The 14,532-nt window shown below is 44.3% G+C and overlaps 1 protein-coding gene across 2 annotated transcripts in view; it reads right to left on the minus strand.

The window, feature by feature from the left end:
• C11H4orf19 (chromosome 11 C4orf19 homolog) overlaps positions 1 to 14,532 on the minus strand; it is an 82,980-nt gene that overhangs the window by 8,533 nt on the left and 59,915 nt on the right. For both annotated transcript variants that reach the window (XM_044224765.1, XM_044224764.1), the window contains exon 2: positions 10,415 to 10,464. The gene's annotated coding sequence lies outside the window, so the exon portion shown is untranslated. The remainder of the gene's footprint in view (positions 1 to 10,414; positions 10,465 to 14,532) is intronic.

Raw genomic sequence — 14,532 nt, forward strand, 5'->3', positions numbered from 1 at the left:
TTTGGGGACTGTGAGTCGAGGGTATAGGAAGGTTCTCTGAACTTTTCTGACAGCTTTTCAGTAAACCTGACGTACTGTCAGAATGAAAAGTTCAAAGAAAAAAAAATGGGAAATTAAAAAAAAAAAAAAGCACCAATCTAATGTCCACTCTCATTCTGTGTATCCCTAGACTTGGACCAACCACTGACAGGGAAATCACTGATATTAAGATATTCCCTAAAAGGAAGCCCAGGGGAAAGGTTTTGAAAGGGAGCTCCCCAAAAGCCCACCAATTTTTTCTGGATTTAGTTATTCTGAGTATATCCTGAAGACCTTCCCTCAGTAACCAGTACCAGGCACCTGAACGCTGGAGGTCAAGGGATGGTTCCTGTCCTTCGTGGCTATCTTCGAGGGGACGAGTGCTTTGGCATCCTCTGCTGTCTGCCTCCCCTTCCCATCCCAAGCTCCTCACAGGCAACGCCTAACTCCCAGCAGGATCCAGCACCCACAGGCCCTTTGCACTTGCTATTCAAATGAAGAAATGCCTGCTGAGGGATAGGTGTGAATGAAGGATGAGTCGATTTTCTACCTGAGGTCACACTACCCAGTGGCCCAAAACAAAAACCCGAGCGCAGGAGCTGAGAGAGATGGGTGGGACTCAGTTCCTCCCTTTTGGCTGGGGAAGCTGAAAAACCTCCCTTGGGTCATTCTCAGGGTCAAGGACGTTCTGCTCCAAGGGTTCCAGTCCAGGAGCGAGCGGTAGAGGCAGCTTCGGGGAAGTGGTCTGAGCTGATTGAAGTTGGAATGCTTGGGAGAGAGACACGAAATTAAACAAATTTCCAGCTCCGTTTTTGAAAAAACCAACTCACCAGTGTTTACAAAACAGTTGGGATTTCATTTAACCTGGGCAGCAGGTGAAGTTGACAAATATTTAGTGAGTCGTTTCTGGGTACTGAGCTCCTGGGCTCAAGAGGAATGAAGGATAATATTCGGCAGGTGCTTTCTAGGCTAAATATGAGATGGCCTGCCCAACTTCCCTGACTGCTGAATTCACAACAGAAAAGGGACAAGAAGCTACATTCTAAGACTACTCAATCCATTTCCTCCTTTTTGGATAGCCTTGGAAAACTCTTGGTGTGTTTCCTTTTCTCCTGAAGAGGCTGAGCTTGGCTGATTTTGGAGAACCTGAAAAACTATACAAGGACCTTTTATTACCAGCACCATCAAAGAGTCTGTTTTACACATCCTCAATAGTTGATGTACGGGGGCGCCAGGGCGGCTCAGCCCGTTAATGGCCTGGCTCTTGGTTTCAGCACAGGTCATGATCTCAGGGTCGTGAGATCAAACCTTGAGCTGGGCTCTGCCATCAGTGGAGAGTCTGCTTGAGATTCTCTCTTCCTCTCCCTCCCCCTCCCTCTCTGTCTCAAATAAATAAAAATAAATAAAATCTTCTATAGTTGATGTACTACGATATATGTTAGCATTGTCCAGAACTGGGTTCGATGGGGTATTGATGTGCAGAAATGTCTTTGTAGGTTTTTCCCCTCAGAAAGGGGTCCCTGGTCGATAGGTTTGGGAACAGTAGAGATTAAGTTTAAAGATGAAGGGGGCCTGGGTGACTCAGTCGGTTAAGCGTCTGCCTTCTGCTCAGGTCGAGATTCCAGGGTCCTGGGATGGAGCCCTGTGTAAGGCTCCCCGCATTTCCTTCTCCCTGCTCATTCTCCTTCTCAAATAAATAAAATCTTAAAAAAAAAAAATTAAAGGTGAACACATTCGTGGTTTTGAATAAGAACTATTCTACCTTGTTGACTTCAGTATCTCCCCAAATTATTTGACCACAGAATTCCCCCACCCCCTGCAAAAGAGTTATTAACAATCAACAACACTTCTGTTTTGTGAAATATTTTGGGAAGAACAACAGTCGAAATGACAGTCCTAATTATCAGACTAAAAGTGTCATATGGCATCCGGTGGGAACCAGCCAGGCAAAGTTACATGTTAGCAACAGCTCCCGCACCAGGTGCACAGACGTGGGAAACTTTGTGGTCCCTCGACCACAAAAACAAACTTTGTGGTCTCTCAACTCCTTAGTTTCTTTATCTGCAAAAGGAGTCCATGACCTCAAAGCTCTCCTCCAAATCTGATAACCTAAAAGGTGACTCAGTGAACAAAGGGGACTTCCCTCATGACCCCCTCCTCAACTTGGCTTACGCACAGTTGCCCCCTTGAATCCCTAGGTAAGGCGGGCACCAGTAGGACACCACCAGCTCAGGGTCCTGACCAAATACAAAAAGCTTCCCCTCCTTGTGCTTCCTCAGACCCCCGGTTTTCTGGCTCATTCCCTCATGTGTGCGGCTTTTTGGCAGGGGTCTCCTCAGTCTCTGTCCAGGGAGTCCCGAGGGAGAGGACGTGTAACTGCAAAGCTGTTGAGGTGAGGACTCCGATCTCAGGGACCACCCTGTGAGGCTGGAGGAGGGGAGCTGCTGGGTCCCCAGTCTCCACTGGAGAATGCAGGAGGGGAGGAGGCATGGGCTCCCGGGCTGGAGGTTAAGTTCTCAGGAGCCAAGAAATCAGTCAGTCTCCGAGGATGAAATGTCAGGTTGAAACAGCTGTATCTTGATGAGAGGCTGCGCTGGGCCCACTCAGATCGTATGATTTAGAGGGCTGCCTCCTTGGCCTTTCCTATGGCTGTTCTTGCCGGTGTGTTTACCTGAGGAGGGTGTCTACACTGTTCCTGCGGTGCTTCATTGCATGAGCTCTGGGCATCAAGCCAGGTCCTGGTCCCATGACTTTACTCCTTCTGGAGCCTCAGGATCCTGGGTGTCTGTGTTAAATGTGGAACAGTAAGACTTTTCCAACGGGGAGAATGTCACTCCATTTTTCCTCTCCTTGTGGTCCATAGACTGGCAAACCACATCTCTCTGATGGATCTTAAAAACAGTTCTATGGGGCTCCTGCATGGCTCAGTGGGTTAAGCATCTACCTTCAGCTCAGGTCATGATCTCGGGGTCCTGGGATCAAGCCCCACATCGGGCTCACTGCTCAAATGGGGAGCCTGGTTCCCCCTCTGCCTGCCTCTCTGCCTACTTATGATCTCTCAGTCTCTCTCTCTGTTAAATAAATAAATAAAATCTTAAAAAACAAACAAAAAAACAGGTCTATGGCTCTTCTTACTATTCAAATTCTATTCTTTTCTATTCTATTTCTATTCTACTCTATTATGGCCCTTCTTTCTATTTTATTCTATTCTTTCTATTCTGTGCCTCCCCAGACCCTGCGGGCTAGCCCATGTGTGAGCTGGTTTTGGAGACCCATCTTTTGGATGAGGGTACGTGGCCATGAACTAGGAAGTGAAGACAAGTGACACCATGCTTTCTTTCCTGAGGTGGTCACTGGTCTGCTGTCCTTAAGACAGACGTTTCATGAATGATCACAGTCATTACACGGTGTCTCTGCTGATTCCACGGCTCTCCAACGAATCCCTAGTGTGTACCGGGCAGTGGACCAGGTTCTGGGGAAACAATGGCGCCCAGGTGTTCCCTGAGAGAACTTCTAGTCTTGAATATGTGGGTATGGTGGTGGTGGCAGCGGGGTATCTGTGTGGGGTGGAATGGGATTTAGATAAACGTTGGGGAAGATTCATCACAGCATACCGGCATTTCAGCCTGGTGTTTAAAGGAGCAATCTAGGTGCCGACTTGCCAATCTCCATTCTCCCACCACCACTTACTAGCTTGGTGACCTCGAGGCAAATTTCTTAGCTTCTTCAAGCTTTAGCTGACGAATCTGCAACATGGGAATGGAAACTGTTCCAGCTTGCCAGGACAGTTTTGAAAATTAAATGAGCTAGAAATTTGTAAGGCATCTACTCTAGTGTCTGGCATACTGTTAGTACTTGTGAGTATTTAGACAGGTGGTTAACGTTTCAGTGTTTACTATGCATCAAATACTGTTTTAGGAACTTGCTTTCTTTTTTAAAAAAATATTTTATTTATTTATTTCAGAGAGAGAGAGAGACAGTGTGCACATGCAGGAGCAGGGAGAGGGGCAGAGGGAAAGGGAGAAGCAGATACCCAGCTGAGCAGGGAGTCCGATGTGGGACTTGATTCCAGGACCCTGGGATCATGACCTGAGCTGAAGGACGACAACCAACTGACTTGAGCCACCCAGGCGCCCCTGTTTTAGGAACTTCCATGTACTCATTCATTTTAACTTTTCAACAATCCTCTAAGGCGCGAACCACTGTTTTATACATAAGTCAAGGGATGTAAGATAGAAAGTGGTACAGTGTAGCTACTAATGCTGTTGTTCTAATTCTCATTATTGTTAACGTTTCCTGGCATCTGTCTTGGTAGGTTCTGTTGATTTCTGAGTCCACTGGATTATATAACAAGCTGCGGTTTGGGAATCCAGTAGCTTTTGCAAAAGGGAACTAGATCCTATTAATTTGGGCTGGGACCGAATTTTATAGGTGTGCTTGCCTCTGTGACCACCAGATGGCAGTACAGAGCAGTTGGTTAATCTACATTGGCTGGGGACTGTGTGTGGGAAAGGCCTCTGGGAGACAAGGTGTAGGACATAAATAGTGTAGGTGCTTTGCTCTGGGGCAAAGTTAGGGAGTAAGTGATGCGGTAAATATTTCAGATAGTGGAACGTCACCTCTAAGTCTCGGTGGCTATGGCACCACCTTATGGCAGGGCCTCCTGCAGCCCTGGCCCGACCCGAGGTTTATTCAGTAATCTGGCCGCATCGTGGTGGGGTCAAAGGGCTCCCGCAATTCTATAGAGACCACTGTTGACCCAAAGACTGCACATCAGATCCCCAGATCGGAGAGTCTGGGTAGCTCCCTCCCACCTGTACGTCTGGAGAATAATTCTGTGGGAGTGGCCGGGGAGGAAGGAGCTTGTGGCGTATAGAGTTACAATTCCTTCCCCCCAGATGTGGTGCTGCTGGGCGGTCCATGTGGTTGCCTCTCCCTGCGGCCATCCCTGTGCCCCCCCAGACCCTGCGGGCTAGCCCATGTGTGAGCTGGTTTTGGAGACCCATCTTTCGGATGAGGGTACGTGGCCATGAACTAGGAAGTGAAGACAAGCCACAAAATCACACATGGGACAATTTGAATGTTTGGGGGGACGCAGCTCATTATTTCAAATTAAACATAAATCCAGGATATTGTGTGTTTGACAGGCAAAGTTGGCATGCAATACTGGAATTAGACAGAAGGCATACAGGAATTTCCAGTCTGTGAGTAGCCTGGGTCGGCCCTCTTGATACCTCACCAGGTCCCCACCCTCCTGAACCCATGGTGGGAACTGTTTTAGGGGAAAAGTCTGAGTAGCTCTGCTCTGTTCTCTGGAGTGCACATTCCTAAGAGTAGACTTCTGTTTGAAGCAGATGTGATGTGACCCCTTACTGGATCAAGGCCGGGGTGTGCGTGGGGAACCTGGTGGATCCCACAGAGGGACCGGGCTACACCTGCATCTGGGTGGGGCCCGAGAATCTGTATTTCTAACAAGCACCCAGGTGATGCTCACGCTTTCTGGGGACCACACTTCGAGAACCGGTGCTTTACTGCAGTAAGGATGCCAAGGCAGTCTAGGCCTCTTAATTTTCGTCAGAAACTCGTACCTGTCATTGTTGTTCCCAATCCCATCCCCAACTGGGGCAGTTCTCCAAACTTAAGTTTCTAAAAACTCTGTTTTTCAGAATTTGCCTTGAAACACTTTATAAATTATATTCAGTCTATTATCCTTCTCTATGGGAGTTGTAACAGGGAAAAGCTAAAATAACCAAGTGTCTCAAAATATGGGATTCACTTGAACGACCTCATGTTTAGTAACTGGGACATAACTGGCACAAATCTATGACAGGGGGCTGGCTGATCCATGGCCTGTCTGCTGTGAGATCCGCACCTGCCTCCTCCTGCTGGCTCCACATCCCAGGGCAGGGCAATGCTTAGGAGCCCTGGCCCTCTGGGTCTGGGTGGGTCCCACCGATGGAAGGTGCTGTTGGAAGAGCAGAGGTGGAAGATGGGAGAAGGCAGGGTATTTCTCCCTTTGTCTCTCTCGCTGCGTGGACGGTATCCAGTCCATCCTGGCACGGACCGAATCTCCTTCACAGCCTTCCACGGCTCCGGCCACTGGCCCAGCACTCAGGTCTGCGCTTCCCCCTACGGTGCTCCTGTCTTCCCACCTTAACCATCTCTGTGTTTGCCTCACCAGCTGGTTTCCCAGCTCTGCCAACTGGCTCTAACTTCCCTTTGTTTGAAAGGAGAGGTTCCTGTTTCTGACCGGACCTAGCCTCATACAAACAGTATCCTGCTCAAAGGCTTTCTAGCTCAGCCACTGGAGAATTAACGGCAACAGTATTGGATTCTGCAAAACCTGGTAATCTTGAATGTAGATATGGTTGCTTGCTGCACGCCTGACACAGGGCGGCTCGTGGGGGATGTCAGTGACGGCTGGGGAAGGGACGTCAGCCCCTCCATCATCTCCATCAAGTTCTCTTCCATTTCTTAGCACAAATCAGTCTGTCTTCTGTACAATGTGACTTCCTTACAAGTCTGCTATCTTCCCTTCCAAGCCCTTAAACCCCTCCTATATCCATATATGGGTATTCTAAAACTGCCACTGGAAAAGGGATCGGGGAAGAAGAACCTTCATGCTATTTTTAGTAATCTATGAAAATACTATCTATGAAAATACTCAACATCATTGATCGGTGTAGGTGACGGTGGTTAATAATAAACTTACAGACGTTCTTTATGGCTGCTAAAATAAGGAAGTTGTTCTCTGTTATTAGTATAGGCACTGGGCCGTATCGACCCATTGGCCATCATCAATAGAGTGTCAGGAAGCTGATTTGTAATATGCCCCTAAATGCTTCGGTGAGGCTCCAAGTCAGCAGCTTAAGACAAATATCTAAAACTCTTAGCAGCAGTAATCTAGATATCCCCCTGGGCCTATCAAAGTGCTTTTGCAGTGTATGCTGAGGAAGTCAATGCAGATTATCACAGACAGCTCTGCGGAGAAAGTGACTGGGACCATATATGGACTCAACTAATATCTACATAATCTCATTGAAAATAACAGATTTTCCTTGGTGATGTGGACTTAGATGTTTCCCCCAAATTCTGTTCCTTGGGTAGAATCTCGTTGGCTGATGAGCTAATAGACCATGCCACTGAGAACCAGACCAAGTGTGCCGGTCAGGGATAATCACTGCAGCACCAAAATTTAGACTCAGCTGATGATGGTGGGGGTAGGGATGGGGGCGGGAACCATGACCTTCTGAATGACTTTTACTAAAGGGCCAAGAATTTGAACAAGTGCATTTTGGAGCATCTTCACATAATAGCCTTATAGTTTCTTTGAGAAGATTTTAAAAATCTGAAATGAAGATGATGTGTTTCACTTAACAGGAGTTCTGTCTTTCTCACGTGTGATCAGGGGACACCCCTTCTGGCATACTCTGGACCATCATGGCAACAGTATCAAAGGGCAAAACAGCTCATCTCAGTGTGCTGGGCTCATCTACTGACTTCGGTTCAAGCTGAATAGGAAGCCCAGGATCACCCATCTTTAGTAGGGGATCTGCTTAGAAACATAAGAGATATTGGCATTAGCATATGATTGCTTTCATTTTCTGGCCACATTAGGGATAAGACAAAGAACGTGTATAAAATCATAGAGGGGGTCTAGGAGAAGAAGAGGAAGAACTTGGAAATTCAGTATGCAGAAGACAGTCTAGCACTGTAATTATGGGAATGGGCTCTGGAGTCAGAATCTGGATTGGCCTGTTCAAAGCTGGGTCACCTCCAGTGAGCCATTTAACTTCTCAGTTTGCCAGCCAATCAGATGGGGAACACAGTAGGTAATCTCGCAGGGTTCCTATTTTAAGACTGCGTGATTTAGGGGCATCTGCGTGGCTCAGTTGTTAAGCTGTCTGCCTTCAGCTCAGGTCATGATCCCAGGGTCCTGGGTTCAAGCCCCCATTGGACTCCCTGCTCAGTAGGAAGCCTGCTTCTCCCTCTTCTACTCTCCCTGCTTGTGTTCCCTCTCTGACTGTGTCTCTGTCGAATAAATAAAATCTTAAAAAAAAAAAATCAAGTGATTTATGGGGACCCGGGTGGCTCAGTTGGTTAACTGTCTGCCTTCAGCTCAGGTCATGATCCCGGGGTCCTGGGATCAAGCCCCACATCGGGCTCCCTGCTCAGCAGTGAGTCTGCTTGTCCCTCTCCTTCTGCCCCTCTCCCTGCTCATACTCTCTCTCTCACATTCTCTCTCTCAAATAAATAAAATCCTTAAAAAAAAAAAAAAACCACATTATTTAAACACGGTGATGGGTCTGGTAGAGTGGGTCTAGTAAGTAGGAAGTTCTTAAATGTTGACTGCTCTCATGTTCATGGTCGTCTGTGAGAAGATTCTGGAAACACGGGCTGCTAGCTGTGTTTAGGTACTGTGAATAGAAATGAGCGATGTTCTGAGCGTATCCGCCCTGAAGCCGTGTGGGAATCGGGGCACATCTTCGACAAATGGTATGCTTCCTACTTGGGAAACAGCTTTATCTGGGAGTGGGGAGAGGTCTGGAAGAAACATGAAGTGTTTAGAAAAAGCTAAGTTCTGGCAATGATGAGGAAGCCTTAGAGGAGGCGATGTGGACCCAAGTTTATACCATACAGTGAGCCTTGTATTGCTACTGATAATGACAGCTTTAGAAGCAAGCCTAGTTCAGAACTGATGCTTGGAATCACCTAGTTCTAAGTCCTGGTATCTTAAAGACTGCCTGAATCTTACAGAACATCCCATTCAGTCACCTCATTTTACACATGTACTCCGGACTCAAGGCTGGAAGCACAAACTGGTCAGAGGAGAAGAAAAAACAGATGGTCCCATACTTTAGATGACTCCTCCATACGCAAAACTGAATCCCCAAGGTGTCTTGGAAGTACAGTAAACACAGTTTGTGTGCTTGAAGAGACTGAACATGGTTCTAAGGCCTCAGTTATCCCTCAGCACCAAACTGGGAGCAGTACACCCTGCCAGTTATTAGCACACAAAGAGACAGAACAGATCTTTGCTGTTGGTTAAAGGGCTCACCACCCATCATGCAACATATATTTTATGAGCACCTTTTATGTGCCAAGTGCTGAATTCAATTTCAGGAATCTGGAAAGAATTTACAGTCTAGCAAGGGAAATATGTTATAAGAACAAATAAGCATGGGGCACCTGGGTGGCTCAGTAGGTTAAGTATCTGCCTTTGGCTCAGGTCATGATCCCAGGGTCCTGGGTTCGAGCCCCACAATGGGCTCCCTACTCAGTGGGGAGTCTGCTTCTCCCTCTCCCTCTGCCTGCTGCTCTCCTTGCTTATGCCCTTTCTGTGTTGAATAAAATAAATAAAATCTTAAAAAAAAAACATAAGCAGATGAATAGTCTAGTGTTAACACAACTGAAACGCGTCACCCACTATTGCATTAAGGAGCACCTGAGTAATCCTGGGAAGATTAAGAAAGGTTTATGGGCAAAGGTGAGCAGAGCAGATAATGGTGCTGGCGGAGTTTGGGACCACATTCCAGGGGGGAATGAAACCTGAAGGCAGGAATGCAGCCTCTTACACTGTCTCTCTTAGACACCCTCTTCTCTCCATGTGTGCTGCCATTGCCCCGCCCATAACATTATCCTCTCCTCACCTGCATCCACCGGACACACTGGACATACAGAAGTCACATGATCTTGTTAGGACACAAATCCTAATCATATCACTCTCCTTACTTATAAAACTTTTCAAAGGTGCCCAATGCCCTCAGGATATTTAATAACAGATTATAATCATGATGATGATAACAAATATCAAACTTACATAGAGCTTCCTAGGTACCTGGTGTTAATCTACTTGCTTTATGGGTCTAATTGATCCCCATTATTTTTTTTGATCCCCATTATTTGTCGATTCCTTATTTGTTTGAATTCATCTAACTTGCTAAAATTTATCTGCAATCCACAAAGAAATATTCACTGTGCTTTTACAGCGACTCGCAAGCATGGCCGAGTGGCAAAACATTTGAGTTGTCTGATGGGCATGTTTCTACTAAACTCAAACAAGGCGATGTTCCACCATCTTGTTTCAGTTCCTCATAGTAAAATCTTTCAGTGGGAAGACTTAGTTGGGTCATGCTCATTTCACATGTTCTAGAATTGTATCCTGAAACAACACAAGTAAAAAAGGAAATAACGAAATTCTACTCAAATCTGAATGAAGCCAGAAAGAAATGGATTTAAGGGATTACTCAATTTGCTGGCTTTAACGTTTCTGAATTAAAAGACAAAACAAAACAAAACAAAAAAACAACTGTCATGAAAGACCAAGTAATAGAAAATTTAATGGAAAACAGAAAGAACAGAACCTTCTTCCCAAAGCATTAAGAAAATAGCTTACCTGTTGTGGAGATTGTCTATTAGGTTTCTCTCAAAGTTTAACTTCTCTTCCTGCAACAAGAAAAAAGTTGCAAATTGAGCCTGCAAGTTGTCTCCTGTTCACGGCCAAGTTATATCTTGGAAGTGAGAGCAGACAGCACATCTCGAGGGGGTGCTAGGCAGCGATGTGGGGGAATGGCGTTCCTGGCCCAGGAAGACATGTGGCCTGGGTCTACAGCCTAACTGCTGTCAATCAGCAATCAATGAACAATCCACCCAAATGTCAGTGTTTTTCTCTATAAAATAATGTCGTGCAAGTTAAAGGGCACGATGTGGAAGCAGTCTACCACGTGCTGGACACGCTGGGACTGTTCAATAACCGAAAATTATAATCATTATTTAATAAACATCACATGACAACACACCTCTGCTGGGTGAAGCTTCAACTAAACAGAAAAATAATTCAAAGAATTTGCTTCCTAGAGACATATCAGTCAAAGTTTCAATGAATACACGTAAAACATTTTAATAAAATACATAATTTAGAAAATAGCTTTGCTTAGTGAAACTAATGATACATAGGACTTGAGAAAGTAAAGCTAATGTTCGGATTTTTACCAACTTCTCGGTGATTATTAGAATAACTCACTTATATACAGACACAACTTTTTCATGAAATGCTCTTGGCCCATTCCCAAGTAAATAACTTCTTGAGATCATGACTTCTGCCTCAGATTTGGCATGCAGTATAGGAAAGGTTATATCCTTTTGGTCACTCATTTTCATTTTCTTGTCAGTAATGTGTTTTCACTAAGTGTTGTTGCTTATTGTTGAATGGGCGCCTGGGTGGCTCAGTGGGTTAAGCCACTGCCTTCGGCTCAGGTCATGATCTCGGGGTCCTGGGATCGAGTCCCGCGTCGGGCTCTCTGCTCGGCGGGAAGCCTGCTTCCTCCTCTCTCTCTGCCTGCCTCTCTGCCTACTTGTGATCTCTCTCTGTCAAATAAATAAAATAAAATCTTTAAAAAAAAAAAATTGAATACACTGCCCAAATGTCACATGATTCTATTCTTTTTTTTTTTTTAAGACTTTATTTATTTTTTTTTTTTTTGAGAGAGGGAGAACATGAACAGGAGGAGGGGCAGAGGAAGCAGCAGATTCCCCACTGAGCAGGGAGGCCCAATGCAGGGCTTGAACCCAGGACCGTGGGATCATGACCTGAGCCTAAGGCAGATGCTTAACCGACTGAGCCACCAGGCGCCCCATGATTCTATTATTCTTAGTTTTTATGACAGTGTTCATAATTCAACTCAAATATTACTTGGTAAGGATGACATGAGAAAGGCAAGCCCTTGGGGAGCTAGCCATCTTGTTGTAGAGGCCAAGGAGACAAGAAGAGTTTACAAATCACTAAAATATTATGCAGGGTACAAATAATGCCATCAGAGGCACAGAGACAAAAGGGCTGGGGGTTTGTGTAACTGGGGCCAGCAGTACCTGAAGCAGGCATTCACTCAAATTTGAGAGACACCGTGGTAGATGGAAACATAATGATGGTGAGATGTGGAAGGAAGGCCTTTCAGGTAGAGGGAACATGACAAAGAGGACACAGGAAAAAAATGGAATATTATTTAGTGAACAAATAACTGAATTCCTACTGTGTGCCAGGCACCAGGAAACTGCAGTGAATGGGAGTGTTGTGTGCCCTATAAAATGATAGTTCTACATGCAAAACAGGGAGTATTCTGGTTTGCTTGGTGTTTAAAGAACTTGGACCTTGCCATGCGGTTGGTAGACTTGCCATGTGCCAAGTGCATTGTGGGAAACCAACTGGATGTGGCAGTTTGGAGTTATAGATGAGAACCTACTAAGAGTGGGGAATGGACCTTGAAGACAGAGCATTTATTCTTGGATCCACAGAATGAGGTGGAGCCAGTCATGTAAACAATAGCTCTCAACAAGGCATCCCATGGTTCAGAAGCCTTAAGTAGTTCTGCATTACCTACCAAGTCTTTCATGTCCTCAGCTCAGCATCCAGGCCCTTCTACAATGTGGCACCACTGGCACTGCTAGATCATCTCTGCAACTTCTCCAGCTACTCCTATTTCTAATCCATCTGGATTTTTTGCTCTTTTTTAAAGATTGCTTATATTTTCCTATTTCTATGACTTTGTGCACATTATTTCTCTCAGTTAGTATGTCTCTATGCCCATTAATCTTGTGCAAAATTCTGATCCTTCAAACCTCATTGCACATACTACCTCCTCCATACAGGTTTTTTTTTTTTTTTTTTTTTAATTCAATTAAAGGTAAGTACTCCATTCTTTTCATCTCTATAGAGTCTTTAAATTCTTGGATGGCTCTGATCACTTTTTGTCTTTGGTTATAGTGATTCACTTATGTAATGTGCCCTCCATTAGACTAAACTTTTAGTAGGAAGGGGTCATGGCTTCATCACTGAGTTATAAGTATCACTGAAAATTTTAAGATGCTTAATACCAATGTATTATAAAACAGTGTACATATTTAATCAAATCTAAGACATACATACATTCATTTGCCTTTTAACACTTCCTTTTAAAAATATTGATTTACTTATTTGAAAGAGAGTGAGAGCAAGGGAAGGGGTAGAGGGGGAGGGAGAAGCAGACTCCCCCTTAAGCAGGGACCTCAACCTGGGGCTCCATCCCAGGACCCTGAGATCATGACTTGAGCAAACATCAGTGTGGCTGTTTTACACACTGAGCAACCCTGGAGCCCCTGCCTTTTAACACTTCTGAAACAGAAATGCCATCTTACAATCACTGGCACATCATGGCTAAATTGGTGGCATTATTTTCTATTTTTATGGTATATAAGATAATAGTACCTGTTATAATCTATGACATCTAATATTCAATGAAATACAGCATTTTAATTATTGTTTGTTATCTCAGGAATATATTATGCATACACTTTACCAATCATATCCTATGTTAAATGAGTGTGTGTCTTGGAGTCAATTATATGAATATTTTATGAGTATAAGACATGGTCCATTTACCCAAGAAACTTCTAAGATGAAGACTAAGAATATCCAGAGATGAAGTAAGAGTTTTCTCACCTCTAAGCACTATATAAAGACCATGTATCAAAGCAAAAACAATAACCATAAACAAGACACTTCAAAGAAACTCTACTTTTCCCCCTAGAATGACTTTTTAAAAAAATTCTTTCAAAAGAAAATATTTAGGTACACCTGATTTGTTGATGCCTTAGGTATATGACTAATTTATTTGTTGGGCAAGAGAGCATTGACATTACATTGGGCTGTACATGTGTGAGGACCCAAGGATTAGTAAAGCCAATCAGTTCTAGGTATCATGGGAGTTCAGAAGAAGCAAACCCAGTGTAGTTGAGATGCCAGGAAAGGCTTTATGGAAAAATAGGGGCATAAGAGGTGGTAGAAATGAGAAAGGACAGTTTTAGTAAAAGCAAAAGGATAGAAAAGAATATGACTTATACAAAGGACAATGGAAAGGCCCATTTTGTGGGTTTGGGATGGAAATGGCATATGTGGTGAAGTTATTGGGGCCCTTGAAAGTAGGCAAAGAAGACCAAATGTGACATGATTGGTGATGGAACAGCAAATGGCAGGATGGCAACAAGGTATCAGAAAGCACCACCAGCTAGCAGCAAAAGGGGAAAATTACAAGAGTTATGTCCAGACCGACTTACTAAGAGTTGATCCTTTGAATTAAGTGATGAGATAAAAAGAGCCTGATGTGTGGTGATATCAAAGAGAAATCCAAATCAAAGAGCAAATTTGGAAAACTATTTTTTCAAGCTTTCCTTGGTTTGTTTTTGAGTTAAGCATTGATTTCTATCGGCCCTGATTTCTCTTAGCAATTTGGTTTATATATACACTTATTATATACAGTGTCTTGGTAAAGTTACGTTGCCTCACTAACAGTTTTCTAATGCATAAAATAACAATTATGATAGTAATTTTTTCAGAGAGTAGTTAGGGTTAAGTGGAAGAACACAGCAGAGTACTGAGCACAGTGTTACACAAACTATAACTGTAATGTTAGCTATTATTTTTCATTCACTGTCACTGTCAGCATCATCATCATCACCATCATTATCACCAACATCACCACC

Source organism: Neovison vison, chromosome 11 (assembly GCF_020171115.1).
Source record: "Neovison vison isolate M4711 chromosome 11, ASM_NN_V1, whole genome shotgun sequence".
Taxonomy (NCBI): domain Eukaryota; kingdom Metazoa; phylum Chordata; class Mammalia; order Carnivora; family Mustelidae; genus Neogale; species Neogale vison.